Consider the following 22,773-nt stretch of genomic DNA (forward strand, 5'->3'; position numbering starts at 1 on the left):
TATAATTCCAGGAAGAGACTCTATGAATGAGATCTTTTTTTTTGGTCCATCACCATCAATCACTTTCTGCTAGCTCCTCTCTTCTGCTCATAAGTATGCTATAAGCTCTCCATCCTAAAGGGATACTTTTCTGCTCTTTTACAAGTCCCACCTCATCATTTCCAAAGGAGAAGAAATGTTCCTCCAATAAAACAGGGTATCACTTGATTGGTTGAACAGAGAATAGTAACATATCACTGGGGACTGGTCATTTCTCTCTTTACCTCACAAATCTATGTCACAGTTTCCAAAAAGTTCTGGGATGCATTCCACAAAGCTCTAGCCAAGCTCAAGGTCACAGAGAGACAGACTTAGATGGTTGGCTCTAAGCTTGTTGAAGTGTTTCTTTAGTGATGTTACTATTTTATTGAATCACCTTTTCACCATCCACACTGGTACAACCTTGACTAAGGCCCTACTCAGTGCTTAAATAATTATCCCTTAATTAGACTTTCTCACATTTTACTGTTTCTGCTCTTGCTGCTGCTGCTGCTGCTAAGTCGCTTCAGTCGTGTCCGACTCTGTGCGACCCTGTAGGTGGCAGCCCACCAGGCTCCCCCGTCTGTGGGATTCTCCAGGCAAGAACGCTGGAGTGGGTTGCCATTTCCTTCTCCAATGCATGAAAGTGAAAAGTGAAAATGAAGTCACTCAGTGGTGTCTGACTCTTTGCTACCCCATGAACTGCAGCCTACCAGGCTCCTCTGTCCATGGGATTTTCCAGGCAAGAGTACTGGAGTGGGGTGCCATTGCCTTCTCCAGTTTCTGCTGTTCTATACCCTTAATTTGCTCCCCTGACCTATTAAAATTCAACAATTAAATTAACAATCTGTTCAAGTCATTATCCTGCTTAAAAACAATCTCTGCTTCCAAATTTCCTATAAGATGAAAGCTTTATTCAAGGCTTTTCAAAACTCTTTATTCAAGGCTTTTCAAAATGTGATTTCCAAACTCACTCTTAACTCGTATCATTCACTGCAGCCTATTCCATTCCCCAAACACCCAGATCAATGTCCCTGGTCTCTGATGATGTCATATGGTTTTTTGTGTATTTTGTTAATTTTTTAACCCCAGAACTTTGATCACTCGTTTCCCTCTATTTGGATTGCTCCTCCTGCTTTTTATCTCACCTCCCTCTACTTTGAGAGCTTCTCATATTAAACTCATATCTTCGATTTCTGGTTTAGGAAATTTCCCTGATTCTCCTGGGTAGGCAGGTTCTCTTTCTGCAGTTTCACTTGCCACAGTGGTTGTCAACTGTGGAATGAGGGAAGAGTTAAGAATTTCTTGAGGGACTACCTCGACATATATAACATTCCCAGCCTTCACTTCTCCCTGAGAATTAAACATAGTCATTTGATTGGTACACTTCTTTATAGAAGTTCAAGTATATGGTTGTTATTTATTGAGAGGCCTGTTTCCCACTATGGACTAAGCTTCTCAAGAAAAGCAACTATATCTTAGTCACCAACACATCCACCATACGTAATATAGGTGCAATAAAATTATTTTAAAATATAAACTCAGTTCATCAATTTTCACATTAAGACACTGTTTCCAAGCATAGTTGAGGTAATTTCCATCCATCCTGGTGTAGATTCATATCTAGAATTAACAATACACTTAGTCATTCTGGAGGTTGTGCTCTGTGACTTTTACAGGACCATTTGTTTCATTCCCTCTTGTTCAACTCATAATAGTTCATTGTATTAATTCCCTTTCACAGAAATGTTGATGGAGAAATGTGGAAAACATGAGCATGTGTTTATAAAGTATGCTTTATTTGCATCTCAGTCATAAGTTTAAGTTCACTGTTTAGGGATCTTCTACAGACACTTTGGATATTTACTTGATTTACTCACAGGTGTATAAGCTATAATTATTAAAATATGACTTTTTTTTTTGAAAAGCAGAATAGAAGAAAAATGAGAGCCCTCTGGTGGGCAATACTTTAATTTCCAAGTATCATATATAGTATTTTCCTGATAGAATTTTCTAAAAATTATAGAAACATTATAGTTATAAACTGATCAGTAACTAAAATTAAGATGAACTTTAAAAGTTATTTCAACTCCTAAAGTATAATTTAAGTACATTATTTTCCAAAGAAAATGTCTGATTCTAAGTAACTCTCCTACTAAAATAAAATCAATTAAAATCCATAGGAAAACTCACAAAACAGACAAGAATAAACAAACCCATTTTCTCAGCCTTTCACATTGAGTTTAAATGCAATAGATTCATTAAATTACAACCCAGAAAAATGATAAAATTAGGAGTTTCGAAATGTAAATTATGCAATATGCAATGGACAGGTGCATTATCTTTTTATTTTTTCCTAATTAATTTGAAATTCTCAGATCATAAAATTAAGCATTTTGAAGTGAACAGCGTAATGGCATTCAGTTCATTTGCCACCACCTCTATCTACTTCCAAAATATTTTTAGTATCCACAAATAAAAACCTATATCCTCTGTCCTTCTTTCCTCAGTCCCTGGCATCCTCCAATCTGTTTTTTTTCCCTATGGACTTACCTAGTCTGAATATTTCATATAAATAGAATTATACAACATGTAACCTTCTGTGTCTCGCTTCTTTCACTTTCACAGCATAATTATTTTAAGGACTCATTCACACTGTAGCATACATCATCATTACATTCTTTTTATGGCTGAAAAATGTTCCATTTTACATATATATTAATTTTTGTATCCATTCATCTATTGTTGGACATTTGGATTGTTTGTACCTTTGGTTCTTATGAATGTGTGTGAAAATTCATTTATGAGTAGTTGTTTTGAGTACTTGTTTTTTTTTCAATTCTCTGGGGCATATGCATAGGAGGGGAATTGCTGGTTCTTATGTCTGTTCTATGCTTAACTTTTTGAGGAACTACCAAACTGTTTACACAGCAGCCGCATTCCTGCCAGCAGTGTATGAGGGTTCCAATTTTTCCACACCCTGACTACAATTTATTATATATTATCTGTCTTAATGGGTGTTACGTTATATTTCACTGGGGTTTTTACTTACATTTCGCTGATGGATAATGATACTGAGCATTTTCTCATGTGCTTATTCACCATTTGTATGTCTTTGGAGAAATGTTATTTAAGTACTTTGGTTGTTTGTCTTTTGTTGTTGAGGTGTAAAAGTCTTTATATATTCTGGGTACCAAATATATGATTTGCCAAAATTTTCTCTCATTCTATAGGCTGTCTTTTCACTTTCTTGATAATGTACTTTGATGTACGAAAGTTTTTAATTTTGAAGAAGTCTAATTTGTCTATTTTTATTTTGTTGCTCATGTATTTAATGTTATATCTAAGAGTCTGTTGCCAAACTAAAGTTCCTAAAGATTTATTAATACCCTAATGTTGTCTTCTAAGAATTTTATTGTTTTAGCTCTTGTATTTAATCTTTGCTTCATTGTGAGTTTATTTTTGTGGTGTTAGGTAGAGTTCTAACTTTATTATTTTACATGTGGCTATAGAGTTGTTCCTGGAGAAGGCAATGGCACCCCGCTCCAGTACCCTTGCCTGGAAAATCCCATGGACAGAGGAGCCTGGTAGGCTGCAGTCCATGGGGTCGCTAAGAGTCAGACACGACTGAGAAACTTCACTTTCACTTTTCACTTTCATGCATTGGAGAAGGAAATGGCAACCCACTCCAGTGTTCTTGCCTGGAGAATCCCAGGGACGGTGGAGCCTGCTGGGCTGCCATCTATGGGGTCGCACAGAGTCGGACACGACTGAAGCAACTTAGCAGCAGCAGCAGAGTTGTTCCCGAACCATTTGTTGAATAGACTGTTCTCTACCACTGAATGGTCTTGGCATTCGTGTCAAAAAGCAATTGGGCTTAGATACATCGGCTAATTTTGGATTCTCAACTATATTCCATTATCCTTACGTCAGTACCACACTGTTTTGATTACTATAGCTTTGCAGTAAGTTTCAAAATTGGAAAGTGTGAGCGTTCTGACTTTGTTCTTTTTCAGGATTGTTTTGCCAGTTCATGACCCTCTGTATTTCACATAAATTTGAGAAATAGCTTTTCCATTTTGGGAAATAAAGACATTAGGATTTGGATAGAATCAGTAGATAGTTTTTGGTAGTATTGCCACATCTTAATAATACTAATTCTTCCAATCTAAAGCATGGGATATCTTCTCATTTATTGAGATCTTCCTTAATTTTTTCATAGTTTTAGCAGTGTTTTACAGTCTTCAATGTACAACTCTTTCACCTGTCTTATTAAATTTATTTCTAGCATTTTTATTCCTTTGGATGCTATTGTAAATGGAATTGTATATATAGTTATTTACTGCTTGTGTGTAGAGAATGCCGCTGAATTGGATGTGTTATGTGTCATGTCCCTGCAACTTTGCTGAATTTGTTTTTTAACTCTGGTTGGTTTCTTTTGTGCATACTTTAGTACATAAATGTTTTAAATCATTATGTAAGAGTAGTATATAATTCTGGAGTTTAATATTAATTTTACTATTCTAGAAGCAATACATTTCAAACAGCCCTGCATAATCAGAGAAAAAGTGCTTATTTAATTCAATTGTAGTTTTATCAAATGTTATGACTCTTAGTAACTGCAGAGTACATAATAATTTTGTAATTATTTCTTAATCCAGGCAATATTTACACAAGGCTAAAGACCCTCTCTTTAAATCATTTTATGAAGTTAAATGTGAGAATTAGTTAGACCCTATCTTCTTCCAGTCTATACAAATTCCTGTTCCTATCTATATAGTCCTGGCATGATATGGGGGGAAATTTGCACATACAGCAAATTGAAGTTACACCAAAATGAAGTTACAATTATAAAAATAGAAACATGATGCCTAGGTACAAGGCAACAGTAGTGATTCTTGTGGTTCAGTGCTTGAGTCTATAGTTAGGGAAGCAAAGTGAAAGTCAATGAAAGTGAAGTTGCTCAGTTGTGTCCGACTCTTTGCGACCCTGTGGACTGTAGCCCACTAGGCTTCTCCAGGGGATCTTCCTGAGGAAATAAAATATGAGCAGTCTCTGTGGAGTTGTCTTGAGGATGGGACAGGCAAGGTAACTTTCAGGAGAGGGAATAGATACAAATATGATAGTGTTGGATACAACCGTGAGGAACAACCAAGGACAAAGAAAGCACAGACAGTTTCTCTACCTCTCACTATGCCATACAGTTTCAACATCACAGAAAATCAGCAGACACTGAACCGTGAATCAATAGTAAAACAGAATCAAAAAGTAATTAGATTGGTTCTAGATTATCTATGTATCCTTGGAGTCTAATTACTTTTCAGGAGCCCCAACAATTTAATTTCAGTTACATGTTATTATAGATGGAGGAATTGTAGGATGCTCTCTGACATTTTTCAGGAAAACCAAACTGTTTCTTGTAATAGAGATACTGATTGAATCCACTGATTTCAAAGCAGGGTGGCAAAGCAAGCCAAATCCCCACTGGTACATGTAAGAGAAATAGGCTGTAACTTACAAAAATAAAATAACTGCCCTCTCTGTATCTATTTCTTTCAGGTAGTAAAACAGTTACTTGAAGGAACCCAATTCTTGAGACATAGTTCCTACATTAAAGGCTCTAGCTCTGTTCTTTTTTAAGATTGGTCTTGCTGCTTAGGATCTTTTGTGCTTCAGTGTAAATTTTAAGATTGTTTTTTTCTATTTCTATAAAAAATTCCAGTGGACTCTTGATAGGTATTGCACTGAATCTGTAGATCACTTTGAGCAGTGTGGACATTTTAACAATATTAAGTCTTTCAATTCATGAACATGAGATGTTTTTCCATTTGTGTCTTCTTCGATTTCTTTCAGCAGTGTTTTATAGCTTTCAGTGTTCAGTGCTTCATTGACTTAGTTAGGCTTATTCCTAAGTACTTTGTTCTTTTTGATACTATTGTAAATGATAGTGTTTCCCTAATTTCCTTTTTTTTTTAAATTAATTTATTTATTTTAATTGAAGGCTAATTACTTTACAGTATTGTAGTGGGTTTTGCCATACATTGACATGAATCACCATGGGTGTACATGTGTTCCCCATCCTGAAACCCCCCTCCCACCTCCCTCCCCAGCCCATCCCTCAGGATCATCCCAGTGCATCAGTCCTGAGCCCCCTGTCTCATGCATCGAGCCTGGACTGGCAATCTATTTCATATATAGTAATATACATGTTTCATTGCTATTCTCTCAAATCATACCACCCTTGCCTTCTCCCACAGACTCTAATTTCCTTTTTATATAGTTTTTTTATTAGTGCAACTGATTTGCGTATATTGATTTATCTTGCACCTTCACTGATTTTCTTTTCTAATTCAAATATTTTTTGTGGATCTTTAGGGTTTTCTATATATAAGATCATGTAGTTTGCAAATGGGGACAATTTTACTTCCTCCTTTCCAATTTGGATGCTGTTTATTTTCCTTTCCTAATTACTCTGACTAGAGACAGTCACACAATAAAATAGTAGAGCTTCTGTCTTAGGAAAATGTAGCAAATAAGATAGGTAAGCTTGTGTTTACCATTATAAAAATGAAATTTAAAATATATTTACTCATTTAAAATGAATTTACTCTCAGAAATAGTATAAACATTGTTAGTGTAGCTCCTCCAGAATAATTTGAGGTGAATGAATTTTATGGTTTGAGCTGATTATTTTATAGTTCACTGTAATGTTCAAGCTAACTAATCTCTACAAATACCTACAATTAAAACAGTTTTTATGTAAGGTCATGACATTTTATTTGGATGAAAAAAACACAATTCTTTAACTTTAAAAAGAATATTTAAATTAGGCATTTAATTTACAACCAGTCAAGATACTAATTCAGAAAAGTTTTTCTAAATGTCAAATTTCCCTTCACAGATGCTATGTCCATTTTATTCATAATCTTCTCTCCTTACTACTATAGTGTCATTTTTCTACCTTTCCAGATAAAAGGAACTGGGTTTTCAAGCAACATAAGATAAACATCATAATCTCACAGTGTACAATATCAAACTTCTAATATACCTATTCGTGATATCCCAGGAAATGCAGATTATCTCCTAGCAAAATGATGCTACATTTTTTTTTCAGTTACGTTCTGAGTAGAATAGATCATAGTTTCTGGAGTTTCAATTTTTAAAATTTGGAAAGAGTGTTTCTGGAAAAGCAAACCTCTCATTGGGTCATGAAATATCGATATTTGTTTCCCAAATTTGTATGTTTCCTCTTAGGATCACATCTTCTCTGTCACTGTCTCAGAAAATAGTAAAATATGACTTCTTTCCAGATGTCTTTTGTTATGGAGTGAATTACATCCTCCTCAAATTCATAGATTGGAGCCTAATCCTCAATAAGATTTTATGGTTTAAGAAGTTAATTAAGGTTACATGAAGTCATAAGGGTGGAGCTCTAATCCAATAGGACTAATATCCTTAAAATAAGAGCAAGAGATAATAGACAGTTCTCTCTCTGCACAGATATAGAAAACAGTCCAAGTAAGGACACAGTGAGAAGAGGGCCGTCTGCAAACCAGGAAGAAGAGTCTCACCGGAAGCAAATCCTGTGGGCACCTGGCTCCTGTATTTTGAGGCTCCAGAATTGTGAGAACATAAATTTCTGTTGTTTAACCCTTCTACCTTGTTGTATTGTGCTATGGCAGCCCTAGCAGACTAAAACAAATAAGAGAAAAGGACATTTGTTATAAGGAATTGCCTCACATGATTTCAAAGCCCGTAGGATCCAAAATCTTCAGCGTGAATGGGCAGGCTAAAGACTCAGGAGGGCCAAAGGTGCAGATGAAGTCTGAAAGCAGTCTAATGTAGATAGAATAACTTTAGGAATGCCAGTCTTTTTCTTCAATTCAGGCCTTCAACTGATTGATGGCAGCCTTCTTACAGAGTTAATTGTTAATATCATTCAAGAATATGCCCCTAATTGACATGTAAAATTAACCATCACACCTTTCAAAGACTTTTTAAGATTATACTGAAATTAAGCAATATATAGTTAAAATTATGATCTTGTCCTTTCCTTCCAATTTCACAATATCTCCTTTTAATTTTGAAATATGATTCCTATAAAAATCCTGAGATATACAGTATACATCTTCTTCCACTTGATTAATCCTGTTTTTCACTTTAATTTGTGGTTGCCTGGGGAAAATGATCTTTCAATGATTGGCTAAGAGTTTTCCTCCCACATTTATTTGGATAGCTTGTTAGTTTTTTCCTTTTTCTTTTCATATAAAAATGAAAAGTATCTATAAAGGAGCAGGCATCCGTGGGATAGGCATACAGCATAATTCAGATGTTATGTCAGAAAAATCTACGTGCACTGAGAACCCCAGCGTTTAACCTCATCCTCGTTTGAAATTGAAACTTTTCAAATAGCATTTCATCCATTGTGAAATGATACAGTATTGAAATACAGTTGGGTGATAAACATACTAGTATCTCAGAAAATCAGTTCCAATATATAACTTGATACATTTCTTTTTAAAAAAGGACATTCATATACACCAAGAAGCTCCTGACAAGGAGGAATGTAAGACTGATGACAGATGTTTTTATCTATTTGCTTAGCCATAAAAATATCATTATGTGATATTTTTACCTGAACTGATAGTTACGAATAATCAAAGTATTTCATATCTATAGTAGATTTTACCATCATGGGGTCTGTCATCCAACTTAGGTCATTTGTAGCCTCAGTTGCTTTTTATCCATTTGATTCCTGCTCTGTCTAGTACCAATAGGCATGCCAACAGAATTTTTCTGAGAGAATTAAGAATGTCTTTACTTAATTACCTTTAAGATTATCAGTCTTACTTTAGAGAAACTCACTCTTTCTTTACCTTCTGTCTTTTTGTCCATCTGAAAGGATTTACCTGGTGCCACTTAATGATTCACAGATTTTTAATAAAATGTTTTGTCTTCGCTCTGATTGCTGTACTGAAATATCATAAACTCAGTGATTTATCAACAACAGAAATTTGTTTCTCATGGTTCTGGAAGCCTGAGATCATTGTGCCAGCATGACAGGATTCTTCTGAGAGCCCTCTTGCAGGCTGTGGATGGCTGAATTTTCACTGTATCTTCCCATGGTAGAAAAATATTTAATGTCTGTCTGACTCCTTATAAGGGCACTAATCCTACTGATGTGGGCTCCACCCTCATCACCTAATTTCCTCAAAGGCCCTGCCTCCAAATATTATCTGGCTATGAATTATATTTTAGCGTATGAATTTGGGTGGGGGGCAGTCACAAACCTTCAGTCCATTGCAAGTGTGAACAGTGTACTGTTGATGTGGTTTTTGACCCCAGTATGAGTTTCAGTTGGCCTCTATTGCTTAAGGCCTTCTTAGTTTTATTTCATTTGTCAAGAATGAGAAATACTACATTTTCTATCCCAGAAAATGTTGGACTATTTGCAATACCTGGTTTTCTTTTATTCCTGAAAACTGGCCCCTCATCTCTTGACTCATATCTTTCATGTGTCACTTTGTGTGCAGCTGTGGCACACTAATAATATTGCTTTCTAATTTCTATCTAAAACCAGAAACTAAATCAGTACATTATGTGCCTTTCAAGTTATCGCAAGTGACATGATTACTTAATGTTTTGTACAGGATGATATTGGTTGTCATCTTTCCAGATTCCTATATAAATGTCCTTGGTACCTAATACCCACCACCAAAGTCAATGACATTTACTATTTTTTTCATTCGAACCCCAATTCTGGTACCAATTTCCATGTCAATCAGTATAGCTAAGTTCTGCTGTGATAACCAGTTATCCATTATCCTAGTGATCTGTCAAAAAATTATTTCTTATCATGTTATATATCCATTTTGGGTTAACTGCATTTATTCTTCACTCCAGGACCCAACTTGATAGGCCTGACCCATTTCTGGGGAAGGCTGCTCTCACAGCAGACAAGTAAGAGAGAAGGTTAGATAAGACCATGGCTTTTACAGATTTTGTTTAGAAATAGCACAGGTCACTTCCATTCATATTCAGTGGAACAAAACAAATCATATATGACTTTACATGTAAACAACTTTTTAACTCTTTGAGCCTAAATTCCTTCACCTGTAAAGTGGAGATAGTACTGTTTCCTACTTACTGGTGCTATTATAAAATAAAACTGACTGAATGGATACAAAAACAAGACCCCTACATATGTTGTCTACAAGAGACCCACCTCAAAACAGGGGACACATACAGACTGAAAGTGAAGGGCTGGAAAAAGATTTTCCATGCAAATAGGGACCAAAAGAAAGCAGGAGTAGCAATACTCATATCACATAAAATAGACTTTAAAACAAAGGCTGTGAAAAGAGACAAAGACGGTCACTACATAATGATCAAAGGATCGATCCAAGAAGAAGATATAACAATTATAAATATATATGCACCCAACATGGGAGCACCACAGTATGTAAGACAAATGCTAACAAGTATGAAAGGAGACATTAACAAGAACACAATAATAGTGGGAGACTTTAATACCCCACTCACACCTATGGATAGATCAACTAAACAGAAAATTAACATGAAAACACAAACTTTAAACGATACAATAGACCAGTTAGACCTAATTGATATCTATAGGACATTTCATCCCAAAACAATGAATTTCACCTTTTTCTCAAGCGCACATGGAACCTTCTCCAGGATAGATCACATCCTGGGCCACAAAGCTAGCCTTGGTAAATTCAAAAAAATAGAAATCATTCCAAGCATCTTTTCTGATCACAGTGCAGTAAGATTAGATCTCAACTACAGGAGAAAAACTATTAAAAATTCCAACATATGGAGGCTGAACAACACACTGCTGAATAACCAACAAATCACAGAAGAAATCAAGAAAGAAATCAAAATTTGCATAGAAACGAATGAAAATGAAAACACAACAACCCAAAACCTGTGGGACACGGTAAAAGCAGTCCTAAGGGGAAAGTTCATAGCAATACAGGCACACCTCAAGAAACAAGAAAGAAGTCAAGTAAATAACCTAACTCTACACCTAAAGCAACTAGAAAAGGAAGAAATGAAGAACCCCAGGGTTAGTAGAAGGAAAGAAATCTTAAAAATTAGGGCAGAAATAAATGCAAAAGAAACAAAAGAGACCATAGCAAAAATCAACAAAACCAAAAGCTGGTTCTTTGAAAGGATAAATAAAATTGACAAACCATTAGCCAGACTCATCAAGAAACAAAAGGAGAAAAATCAAATCAACAAAATTAGAAACGAAAATGGAGAGATCACAACAGACAACACAGAAATACAAAGGATCATAAGAGACTACTACCAGCAATTATATGGCAATAAAATGGACAACGTGGAAGAAATGGACAAATTCTTAGAAAAGTACAACTTTCCAAAACTGGACCAGGAAGAAATAGAAAATCTTAACAGACCCATCACAAGCATGGAAATTGAAACTGTAATAAAAAATCTTCCAGCAAACAAAAGCCCAGGTCCAGATGGCTTCACAGCTGAATTCTACCAAAAATTTAGAGAAGGGCTAACAGCTATCCTGCTCAAACTCTTCCAGAAAATTGCAGAGGAAGGGAAACTTCCAAACTCATTCTATGAGGCCACCATCACCCTAATACCAAAACCTGACAAAGATCCCACAAAAAAAGAAAACTACAGGCCAATATCCCTGATGAACATAGATGCAAAAATCCTTAACAAAATTCTAGCAATCAGAATCCAACAACACATTAAAAAGATCATTCACCATGACCAAGTGGGCTTTATCCCAGGGATGCAAGGATTCTTCAATATCCGCAAATCAATCAATGTAATATACCACATTAACGAATTGAAAAATAAAAACCATATGATTATCTCAATAGATGCAGAGAAAGCCTTTGACAAAATTCAACACCCATTTATGATAAAAACTCTCCAGAAAGCAGGAATAGAAGGAACAGACCTCAACATAATAAAAGCTATCTATGACAAACCCACAGCAAACATTATCCTCAATGGTGAAAAATTGAAAGCATTTCCTCTAAAGTCGGGAACAAGACAAGGGTGCCCACTTTCACCATTACTATTCAACATAGTTTTGGAAGTTTTGGCCACAGCAATCAGAGCAGAAAAAGAAATAAAAGGAGTCCAAATTGGAAAAGAAGAAGTAAAACTCTCACTATTTGCAGATGACATGATCCTCTACATAGAAAACCCTAAAGACTCCACTAGAAAATTACTAGAACTAATCAATGATTATAGTAAAGTTGCAGGATATAAAATCAACACACAGAAATCCCTTGCATTCCTATACACTAATAATGAGAAAACAGAAAGAGAAATTAAGGAAACAATTCCATTCACCATTGCAACGGAAAGAATAAAATACTTAGGAATATATCTACCTAAAGAAACTAAAGACCTATATATGGAAAACTATAAAACACTGGTGAAAGAAATCAAAGAGGACACTAATAGATGGAGAAATATACCATGTTCATGGATTGGAAGCATCAATATAGTGAAAATGAGTATACTACCCAAAGCAATTTATAGATTCAATGCAATCCCTATCAAGCTACCAACAGTATTCTTCACAGAGCTAGAACAAATAATTTCACAATTTGTATGGAAATACAAAAAACCTCGAATAGCCAAAACTATCTTGAGAAAGAAGAATGGAACTGGAGGAATCAACCTACCTGACTTCAGGCTCTACTACAAAACCACAGTTATCAAACAGTATGGTACTGGCACAAAGACAGAAATATAGATCAATGGAACAAAATAGAAAGCCCAGAGATAAATCCACGCACATATGGACACCTTATCTTTGACAAAGGAGGCAAGAATATACAATGGATTAAAGACAATCTCTTTAACAAGTGGTGCTGGGAAATCTGGTCAACCACTTGTAAAAGAATGAAACTAGAACACTTTCTAACACCATACACCAAAATAAACTCAAAATGGATTAAAGATCTAAACGTAAGACCAGAAACTATAAAACTCCTAGAGGAGAACATAGGCAAAACACTCTCTGACATACATCACAGCAGGATCCTCTAGGACCCACCTCCCAGAATATTGGAAATAAAAGCAAAAATAAACAAATGGGACCTAATTAACCTTAAAAGCTTGTGCACATCAAAGGAAACTATTAGCAAGGTGAAAAGACAGCCTTCAGAATGGGAGAACATAATAGCAAATGAAGCAACCGACAAACAACTAATCTCAAAAATATACAAGCAACTCCTACAGCTCAACTCCAGAAAAATAAATGACCCAATCAAAAAATGGGCCAAAGAACTAAATAGACATTTCTCCAAAGAAGACATACAGATGGCTAACAAACACATGAAAAGATGCTCAACATCACTCATTATCAGAGAAATGCAAATCAAAACCACTATGAGGTACCATTTCACACCAGTCAGAATGGCGGCGATCCAAAAGTCTACAAACAATAAATCCTGGAGAGGGTGTGGAGAAAAGGGAACCCTCTTACACTGTTGGTGGGAATGCAAACTAGTACAGCCACTATGGAGATTCCTTAAAAAACTGGAAATAGAACTGCCTTATGATCCAGCAATCCCACTGCTGGCATACACACTGAGGAAACCAGAAGGGAAAGAGACACGTGTACCCCAATGTTCATCGCAGCACTGTTCATAATAGCCAGGACATGGAAGCAACCTAGATGTCCATCAGCAGATGAATGGATAAGAAAGCAGTGGTACATATACACAATGGAGTATTACTCAGCCATTAAAAAGAAAACATTTGAATCAGTTCTAATGAGGTGGATGAAACTGGAGCCTATTATACAGAGTGAAGTAAGCCAGAAGGAAAAACACAAATACCGTATACTAACGCATATATATGGAATTTAGAAAGATGGTAACAATAACCCTGTGTACGGGACAGCAGAAGAGACACTGATGTATAGGACAGTCTTATGGACTCAATGGGAGAGGGAGTGGGTGGGAAGATTTGGGAGAATGGCATTGAAGCATGTAAAATATCATGTATGAAACGAGATGCCAGTCCAGGTTCAATGCACGATACTGGATGCTTGGGGCTAGTGCACTGGGACGACCCAGAGGGATGGTATGGGGAGGGAGGAGGGAGGAGCGTTCAGGATGGGGAACACATGTATACCTGTGGCGGATTCATTTTGGTATTTGGCAAAACTAATACAATTATGTAAAGTTTAAAAATAAAATAAAATTAAAAAAAAAAGTAAGTAAAACTAAAATAAATAAATAAATAAATAAAATACAGATAAAGTGCTCAGAACGACAGTTCTGGACTTGCCATGCTTATATTTGAACTAGGATGCTTGCCCAGTACAAGAGTCTGGGCTCTGTCACTGCAGGGTCTTTTCCCTCCGTAAGATATTTATGGAAGCCATTACATACGTATGTTTTAATATGATTTTTAATAAATGTAATTTCCCAAATCTTCTGTCAATTGCATTTCCCTCTACACTCTGTTTTTACTTGTAATCCAAAGATGGCTTATCTGACTGCTTAAATTGTTCAGAAAAAATTGCAGATTATATTACCATTTATAAATATATCCCACTGATCTGACAGTAGAAGATTCCATAATTGTGTTCTAAACCTGAAATAGATGGTTTTATTCATATATTTTCACTCATCTGGCTAAGGAACTTGGTATGAATGGGAAAGAAGATTTCAAATATATATTAAGTCCAAAAACAATGTTTTCATACTCAACTTCTATTGTATGATTTCTCAGGAGACATCATGCTATGATCCTGACATCTTTAAATGTGAATTTCTCTAAATAATGTGTAAGGGGGATGATTAAGATGTCCCTAAAGAGCAGCATCTGTGGGATAGTTGTAGAAATTTATAGTAAGAATTGAAGGTGTAGCTTAACAGCACCTTTTGAATAGTTAGGAGAAGGTGGCTCAGATGGTAAAGAATCCGCTTGCAATGCAGGAGACCTGGGTTCAACCACTGGGTCAGGAAGATCCTCTGTAGATGGGATTGGCTACCCACTCAAGTATGCTTGCTTGGAGAACTCCATAGAGAGAGGAATTTGGTGGGATACAGTCCATGGGGTTGCAAAGGATCAGACACGACTAAGCGACTAACCCTTTCTAGTAGTTAATTTCAGATGTATAGCATAGTGGTTCAATATATTTTTTTTTTTACAGATTATACCCTATTTAAAATTATTATAAAGTATTGTCTATATTATCCATTATATGCCTTTATCTTATTTTATACCTGTTACTGCAGGTATGAAATAACATGCTTCAGTCGTGTCCGACTCTGTGTGACCCTATGGACGGCAGCCCACAAGGCTCCTCCATCCATGGGATTTTCCAGGCAAGAGTACTGGAGTGGGGTGCCATTGCCTTTTCCCATTTTATACCTAGTAGTTTGTATTTCTTACACCCCTCCTTCCCATTGGTAACTACTACTTTTTTATCTGTATCTGTTGGTCTGTTTCTGTTTTGTTACATTCATTCATCTAAAATTTTTTTTAGTTTCCACATATAAGTGAAAACATGCAGTTTTTTTTTTCCCTTCTCTGTCTTATTTATTTAAGCATAATACCCTCCAGGTCAACCTGTGTTGTTGCAAATGGCAGCACTTCATTTTTTTTTATGGCTGATCAATATTTCATTGTATATATACCCCTACTTTTTTTACCCATTCATCTGTAGATGGACACTTAGGTTACTTGCAAATTTTTGCTAATTTAAAGAATGCTGCTGTGAACATCTGGAGAAGGCAATGGCAACCCACTCCAGTACTCTTGCCTGGAAAATCCCATGGACAGAGGAGCCTGGTAGGCTGCAGTCCATGGGGTCGCTAAGAGTCGGGCACGACTGAGCGACTTCACTTTCACTTTTCTCTTTCATGCATTGGAGAAGGAAATGGCAACCCACTCCCGTATTCTTGCCTGGAGAATCCCAGGGACAGAGGAGCCTAGTGGGCTGCCATCTATGGGGTCGCACAGAGTCGGACACGACTGAAGCGACTTAGCAGCAGCAGCAGCAGCAGCTATGAACATCAGGGTGCATATGACTTTTCAAATTAGTGTTTTCATTTTCTTCACATGTATACCCAGAAATGAAATTGTGGATCATACGGTAGTTCTATTTTTAAATCTTTGGCAAGTACCTCCATACTCTTTTCCATAGTAGCTGTACCAATTTACATTCTGATGAACAGTGTACTGGGGTTCCCTTTCCTTACATCCTCACCAACACTTATTATTTACTGTCTTTTTGAGGACAACTATCCTAATAGGTGTGAGATGGTATCTCATTGTAGTTTTTACTTGATTGCCATTTTTCTGATGATTACTAATACTGAGCATCTTTTCATGTGCCTATTGGCCACATGTCTTCTTTGGAAAAATGCCTATTCAGGTCTTCTGCCCATTTTTTTAATCATTTTTTTTTTTATGTTGAGTTATCCGAGTTCTGTTTATGTATTTAGATGTTGTTGCTTAGTTGCTAAGTTGTAGGTGACTCTTTTGTGACCCCATAGACTGTAGCCTGCCAGGCTCCTCTGTTCATGGGATTTCCCAGCAAGAATACTGGATTTCCTTCTCGAGGGGATTACCGACTCAGGAATCAAACCCACATCTCCTACACTGGCAGGCGGATTCTTTACCACTGAGCCACCAGGGATGCACAGTTTGGGTATTAATGCCTTATCAGATGTATCATTTACAATTATTTTTTATTCAGTAGGCTGCCTTTTAGTTTTGCTAATGGTTTCCTTTACTGTGCAAAAGCTTTTAAGTTTGACTAGGTTTCATTTATTTTGGCTTTTGTTTCCCTTGCTTGAGAAGACAGATTAAAAAAGATACCACTAAGATAGATGTCAAAGAGTATGTTGCCTATGCTTTCTTCTAGGAGTTTTATGGTTTCCAGTCTTATATTTAGGTCTTTAATCCATTCTGAGTTTATTTTCATGTATGGCATGAATAAATGTTCTAATTTCATTGTTTTTGCATGTAGCTATCCAGTTTTCCCACCACTTGCTATCTTTTTCCCATTGTATATTCTTGCCTCATTTTTCGTAGATAATCAACCATATGTGTGTGTGTTTATTTCCAGGCTCTGTATTCTGTTCTCTTCTGTTGATCTCTGTGCCCGTTTTTGTGCCAGTACTATGTAGTATAGTGTGAATTCAGGGAACATGTTAACTTTTTTTTATCAGTTGCTTTGGTAATTAAGGATCTTTTGTGGCTCCATACAACTTCTAGGATTGTTTATTCTAGTTCTATGAGAAATATGGGAATTTTGATATGAACTACATTAAACCTGAAAATTACTTTGGTTAGTATGGACATTTTAACAATATTAATTTTTCCAGTCCTGGAACATGGGGGTTTCCCTTATGGCTCAGCTGGTAAAGAATCCACCTGCAATGCAGGGGACCGGGGTTTGATCCCTGGGATGGGAAGATCCCCCAGAGAAGGGAAAGGCTACCCACTCCAGTATTCTGGTCTGGAAAATTCCATGAACTATATAGCCCATGAGATTGCAAAGAGTTGGACACGACTGAGTGACTTTCACTGAGCATGGGTTATCTGTACATTTCTTTGTATTATCTTTAATCTACTTCATCAGTATTTTATAGTTTTCAGAGTATAGGTATTTCACCTCCTTGATTAAATTTGCTTAGTAATGCAGTCGTGAATGACTTTTTGCAATCCTAAATACGAAAAGGAGTACGTCAAGGCTGTATATTGTCACCCTGTTTTTTTAACATATATGCAAGGTACATCATGAGAAACGCTGGACTGGAAGAAACACAAGCTGGAATCAAGATTGCTGGGAGAAATCTCAATAACCTCAGATATGCAGATGACACCACCTTTATGGCAGAAAGTGAAGAGGAACTCAAAAGCCTCTTGATGAAAGTGAAAGTGGAGAGTGAAAAAGTTGGCTTAAAGCTTAATATTCAGAAAACGAAGATCATGGCATCTAGTCCCATCACTTCATGGGAAATAGATGGGGAAACAGTGGAAACAGTGTCAGACTTTATTTTGGGAGGCTCCAAAATCACTGCAGATGGTGACTGCAGCCATGAAATTAAAAGACGCTTACTCCTTGGAAGGAAAGTTATGACCAACCTAGATAGCATATTCAAAAGCAGAGACATTACTTTGCCAACAAAGGTTCGTCTAGTCAAGGCTATGGTTTTTCCTGTGGTCATGTATGGATGTGAGAGTTGGACTGTGAAGAAGGCTGAGCACCGAAGAATTGATGCTTTTGAACTGTGGTGTTGGAGAAGACTCTTGAGAGTCCCTTGGACTGCAAGGAGATCCAACCAGTCCATTGTGAAGGAGATCAGCCCTGGGATTTCTTTGGAAGGAATGATGCTAAAGCTGAAACTCCAGTACTTTGGCCACCTCATGTGAAGAGTTGACTCATTGGAAAAGACTCTGATGCTGGGAGGGATTGGGGGCAGGAGGAGAAGGGGATGACAGAGGATGAGATGGCTGGATGGCATCACTGACTCGATGGACGTGAGTCTGAGTGAACTCCGGGAGTTGGTGATGGATAGGGAGGCCTGGCGTGCTGCAATTCATGGGGTCGCAAAGAGTCGGACACGACTGAGTGACTGAACTGAACTGATGCACTGTAGCCCACCAGGCTCCTCTGTTCATGGGATTCTCCAGGCAAGAATACTGGACTGGATTGCCATTTCCTCCTCCAGGGCATCTTCCCAACCCGGGGATCAAACCCATGTTTCTTACTTCTGCAGCATGGGCAGGTAGGTTCTTTACCACTAGCACCACCGGGGAAGCCTAAGTGGTTTATTCTCTTTTATGCAATTGTAAGTGTGATTGTTTTCTTGTTTTCTCTTTCTGATTGTTTATTAGGGTATAGAAAAGCAACAGATTTCTGTGTATTAAACTTGTATCCTCCAAATTTACTGAGTTAACTTATTCTAGTAGTTTTTTGATGATCTTTTGTGTCAGAATTCTATGTATAGTAGCATGCCTTAGGCAAATAGTTACAGTTTTACTTCTTGCCTTCCAATTCAGATGCCTTTCATTAATTTTTGTAATCTGATTGCCATGGCTGGAACCGTCAATACTACTTTGAATAGAAATGTCTATGGTGGGCATCCTGTTTTGTTCCTAATCTTAGAAGAAACACTTACAGCTTCTCACTGTTGAGTATGATGTTAGCTATGAGTTTGTCATAAATGGCTTTTATTCAGTTGAAATATGTTCTCTTTATACCATCTTTGTTGAGAGTGTTTATCATGAATAGATATTGAATTTTGTCAGATGTTTTTTCTGTATCAATTGAAATGATCATGTGATTCTTCATTTTGTTAATATGGTATATCATATTGATTTGTGGATATTGAACCATTCTTACATCCCAAGGATAAATTCCACTTGATCATGGTACATGATCCTTCAATGTATTATTGAGTTCAGCTTGTTAATATTTTCTTGATGATTTTGGCGTATATATTCATCAGAGATATTGACCTATTTTCTTTATTTTTTTTTTTCTGTGGTTTCTTGTTCTGATTTTGATATCAGGGTAATGCTGGCCTGATTAATGAACATGGGAGTGTTCCTGCTCTTCAGTTTTCTGGAATATTTTGAAAAGGATAGGTATTATATCTTCTTTATATGTTTGGAATTCTCCTGGGAAGTGGTTCAGTCCTGGATTTTGCTTGTTGGGAGTTTATCTTTATTATTACTATTCCTGATTAAATTTCAATACTAGTAATCTGTATCTTTAGGTTATCTGTTTCTTCCTAACTCTTGAAAGATTGTATATTTCTAGGAATTCATACATTTTTTTCTTTTTTTGGTGTTGTCCAGTTTGTTGACATATTACTGTGCTCTTACAGGTCCCTGCTAGTGGTGCAGGTTCTGAGTAGTTGGCTTTTCTTCCCTTCCTACCAAACTTTGTGTGGTTCTTTCTGTACACTGTGGAGAAACTCTGTGGAGTTTCAGCTTTGATTGTAGAAGAAGCATTCTACTAGTCTTCAGATCATTCTCAGTGAGAGCTGCTCTATGTGTAGTTCAGTTCAGTTCAGTTCATTTCAGTCGCTTAGTGCTCAGTCGTGTCCAACTCTTTGCAACCCCATGAATCGCAGCACGCCAGGCCCTCCTCTCCATCACCAACTCCTGGAGTTCACTCAGACTCACGTCCATCGAATCAGTGATGCCATCCAGCCATCTCATCCTCTGTCGTCCCCTTCTCCTCCTGCCCCCAACCCCTCCCAGCATCAGAGTCTTTTCCAATGAGTCAACTCTTCGCATGAGATGGCCAAAGTACTGGAGTTTCAGCTTTCGCATCAGTCCTTCCAAAGAAATCCTAGGGCTGATCTCCTTCAGAATGGACTGGTTGGATGTCCTTGCAGTCCAAGGGACTCTCAAGAGTCTTCTCCAACACCACAGTTCAAAAGCATCAATTCTTCGGCACTCAGCCTTCTTCACAGTCCAGCTCTCACATCCATACATGACCACAGGAGAAAACATAGCCTTGACTAGATGGACCTTTGTTGGCAAAGTAATGTCTCTGCTTTTGAATATGCTATCTTGGTTGGTCATAACTTTCCGTCCAAGGAGTAAGCGTCTTTTAATTTCATGGCTGCAGTCACCATCTGCAGTGATTTTGGAGCCCAGAAAAATAAAGTCTGACACTGTTTCGACTGTTTCCCCATCTATTTCCCATGAAGTGATGGGACCGGATGCCATGATCTTCGTTTTCTGAATATTAAGCTTTAAGCCAACTTTTTCACTCTCCACTTTCACTTTCATCAAGAGGCTTTTGAGTTCCTCTTCACTTTCTGCCATAAAGGTGGTGTTATCTGCATATCTGAGGTTATTGAGATTTCTCCCGGCAATCTTGATTCCAGCTTGTGTTTCTTCCAGCCCAGCGTTTCTCATGATGTACTCTGCATATAAGTTAAATAAACAGGGTGACAATATACAGCCTTGACGTATTCCTTTTCGTATTTGGAACCAGTCTGTTGTTCCATGTCCAGTTCTAACTGTTGCTTCCTGACCTGCATATAGGTTTCTCAAGAGGCAGGTCAGGTGGTCTGGTATTCCCATCGGTTTCAGAATTTTCCACAGTTTATTGTGATCCACACAGTCAAAGGCTTTGGCATAGTCAATAAAGCAGAAATAGATGTTTTTCTGGAACTCTCTTGCTTTTTCGATGATCCAGTGGATGTTGGCAATTTAATCTCTGGTTCCTCTGCCTTTTGATATATTCATGTAGGGACGTGTGCTCAGGGTTCTACTCTGTCATCTTGATCCCACCCTTAGAAATCCTTGAGATGAATGTATTTAATCTAGAATTAAATTAAAATTCATATCAATGTGCCTACGTTTTTATAGTGACAAGAAAAATCATATTTTATATTGACTTAAGTTTTTCATACAAAAATCCAAGCTTCGTCATATACTTTTCCTAATGGTCTTAGCCATTTTAGGTTATAGTAAATCATTCTTGTATGTTCCTTAGTGATATATCTTTTTTTTTTTTTTCTTTTTACTCTCTCCATAACAAAATTGTCTTACTGTTTTGATTTCTTCTGTATCAACTCTTCCTTAGACATATTTCATTTATGTTTTAACTATTTACGTCTTCAAACTAGACCTTGCTTATTTTAGTGAAATAGCATAAAATGACAAGATTGTTGCTTGATAGGCAAGAGGTATGGAAAATAGATCACGCCTCAAACCACTTCATAGAGGCTGTGTTAGCACTCATAAACATTGAAAAACACAAATGTTTAGGAGTCTTAAGATTTAGATTCACTTATGAGCCATATCGGAGAAGGCAATGGCACCCCACTCCAGTACTTTTGCCTAGAAAATCCCATGGACGGAGGAAGGCTGCAGTCCATGGGGTCGCCAGAGTCCGACACGACTGAGCGACTTCACTTTCACTTTCCACTTTCATGCATTGGAGAAGGAAATGGCAACCCACTCCAGTGTTCTTGCCTGGAGAATCCCAGGGACAGGAAGCCTGGTGGGCTGCCGTCTATGGGGTCGCATAGAGTCAGACACAACTGAAGCGACTTAGCAGCAGCAGCAGCATGAGCCATATAATTCTAGACAAAATACTTAATACCTGAAGACTTATACCTAACTGGACAGGAAAAGTGGGAAAATGTATATATATTAATAACATGATATTCAGAGCATATTATATTTACAACAGAGGTTAGTTTTATTTCCTGGACTTAAATGTCTAATTCCATGATTTTCAAAATAAAAACACTTTTTGAATGAAATGAAATCTTATGGGAACTCCTACATACAAAACAGATATGATCACATATAATATGATCAAACTGTCAATGGGTGCAGAGAATCCTATCAGTTCATTGATCACTGCCCCTTCCCACTTCATTCTTCCTGGATCATACGTTGTCCCATCACTGAGATAATTTATAGAATATTGAGGTACTTCTCAAAAGAACAATATAATTTTGGAGGTACTGAGCTTTTACTTTTGTCCAAAAGATGTTCTTTTGTATCTTACAGGACATATCCATTATTTCTACCGTGTGTTTTCTTCTACTTTTTTTGAGTTCTGACTGCTTACCTATGTATATTTTGACTAATCCTATTGACTTCACTTCTCCTGAGTTATTCCAATTTTGCTTTCTTTTTAAAGGAAATTGTGTCATTTTAATTTTGAATCAGAAAATATGGTATTCCCATATTCTCCATAGCAACACTTTCCTGGGACATGCC

At 37.0% G+C, this 22,773-nt stretch overlaps 1 long non-coding RNA gene across 14 annotated transcripts in view; it reads left to right on the forward strand.

Moving 5' to 3' along the window:
• Positions 1-22,773, forward strand: part of LOC147371092 (uncharacterized) — a 385,877-nt gene that overhangs the window by 210,092 nt on the left and 153,012 nt on the right. For 12 of the 14 annotated variants that reach the window (XR_015165812.1, XR_015165815.1, XR_015165811.1 and 9 more), the window contains one exon: positions 7,519-7,641. The exons of the other annotated variants lie outside the window; for them this stretch is intronic. This is a non-coding gene — a long non-coding RNA (uncharacterized LOC147371092). The remainder of the gene's footprint in view (positions 1-7,518; positions 7,642-22,773) is intronic. 14 annotated transcript variants of the gene reach the window in all.

This window comes from Bos grunniens, chromosome 6 (genome assembly GCF_055505025.1).
Source record: "Bos grunniens cultivar Pamir isolate PY7600 chromosome 6, Bosgru_T2T1.0, whole genome shotgun sequence".
Lineage (NCBI taxonomy): Eukaryota > Metazoa > Chordata > Mammalia > Artiodactyla > Bovidae > Bos > Bos grunniens.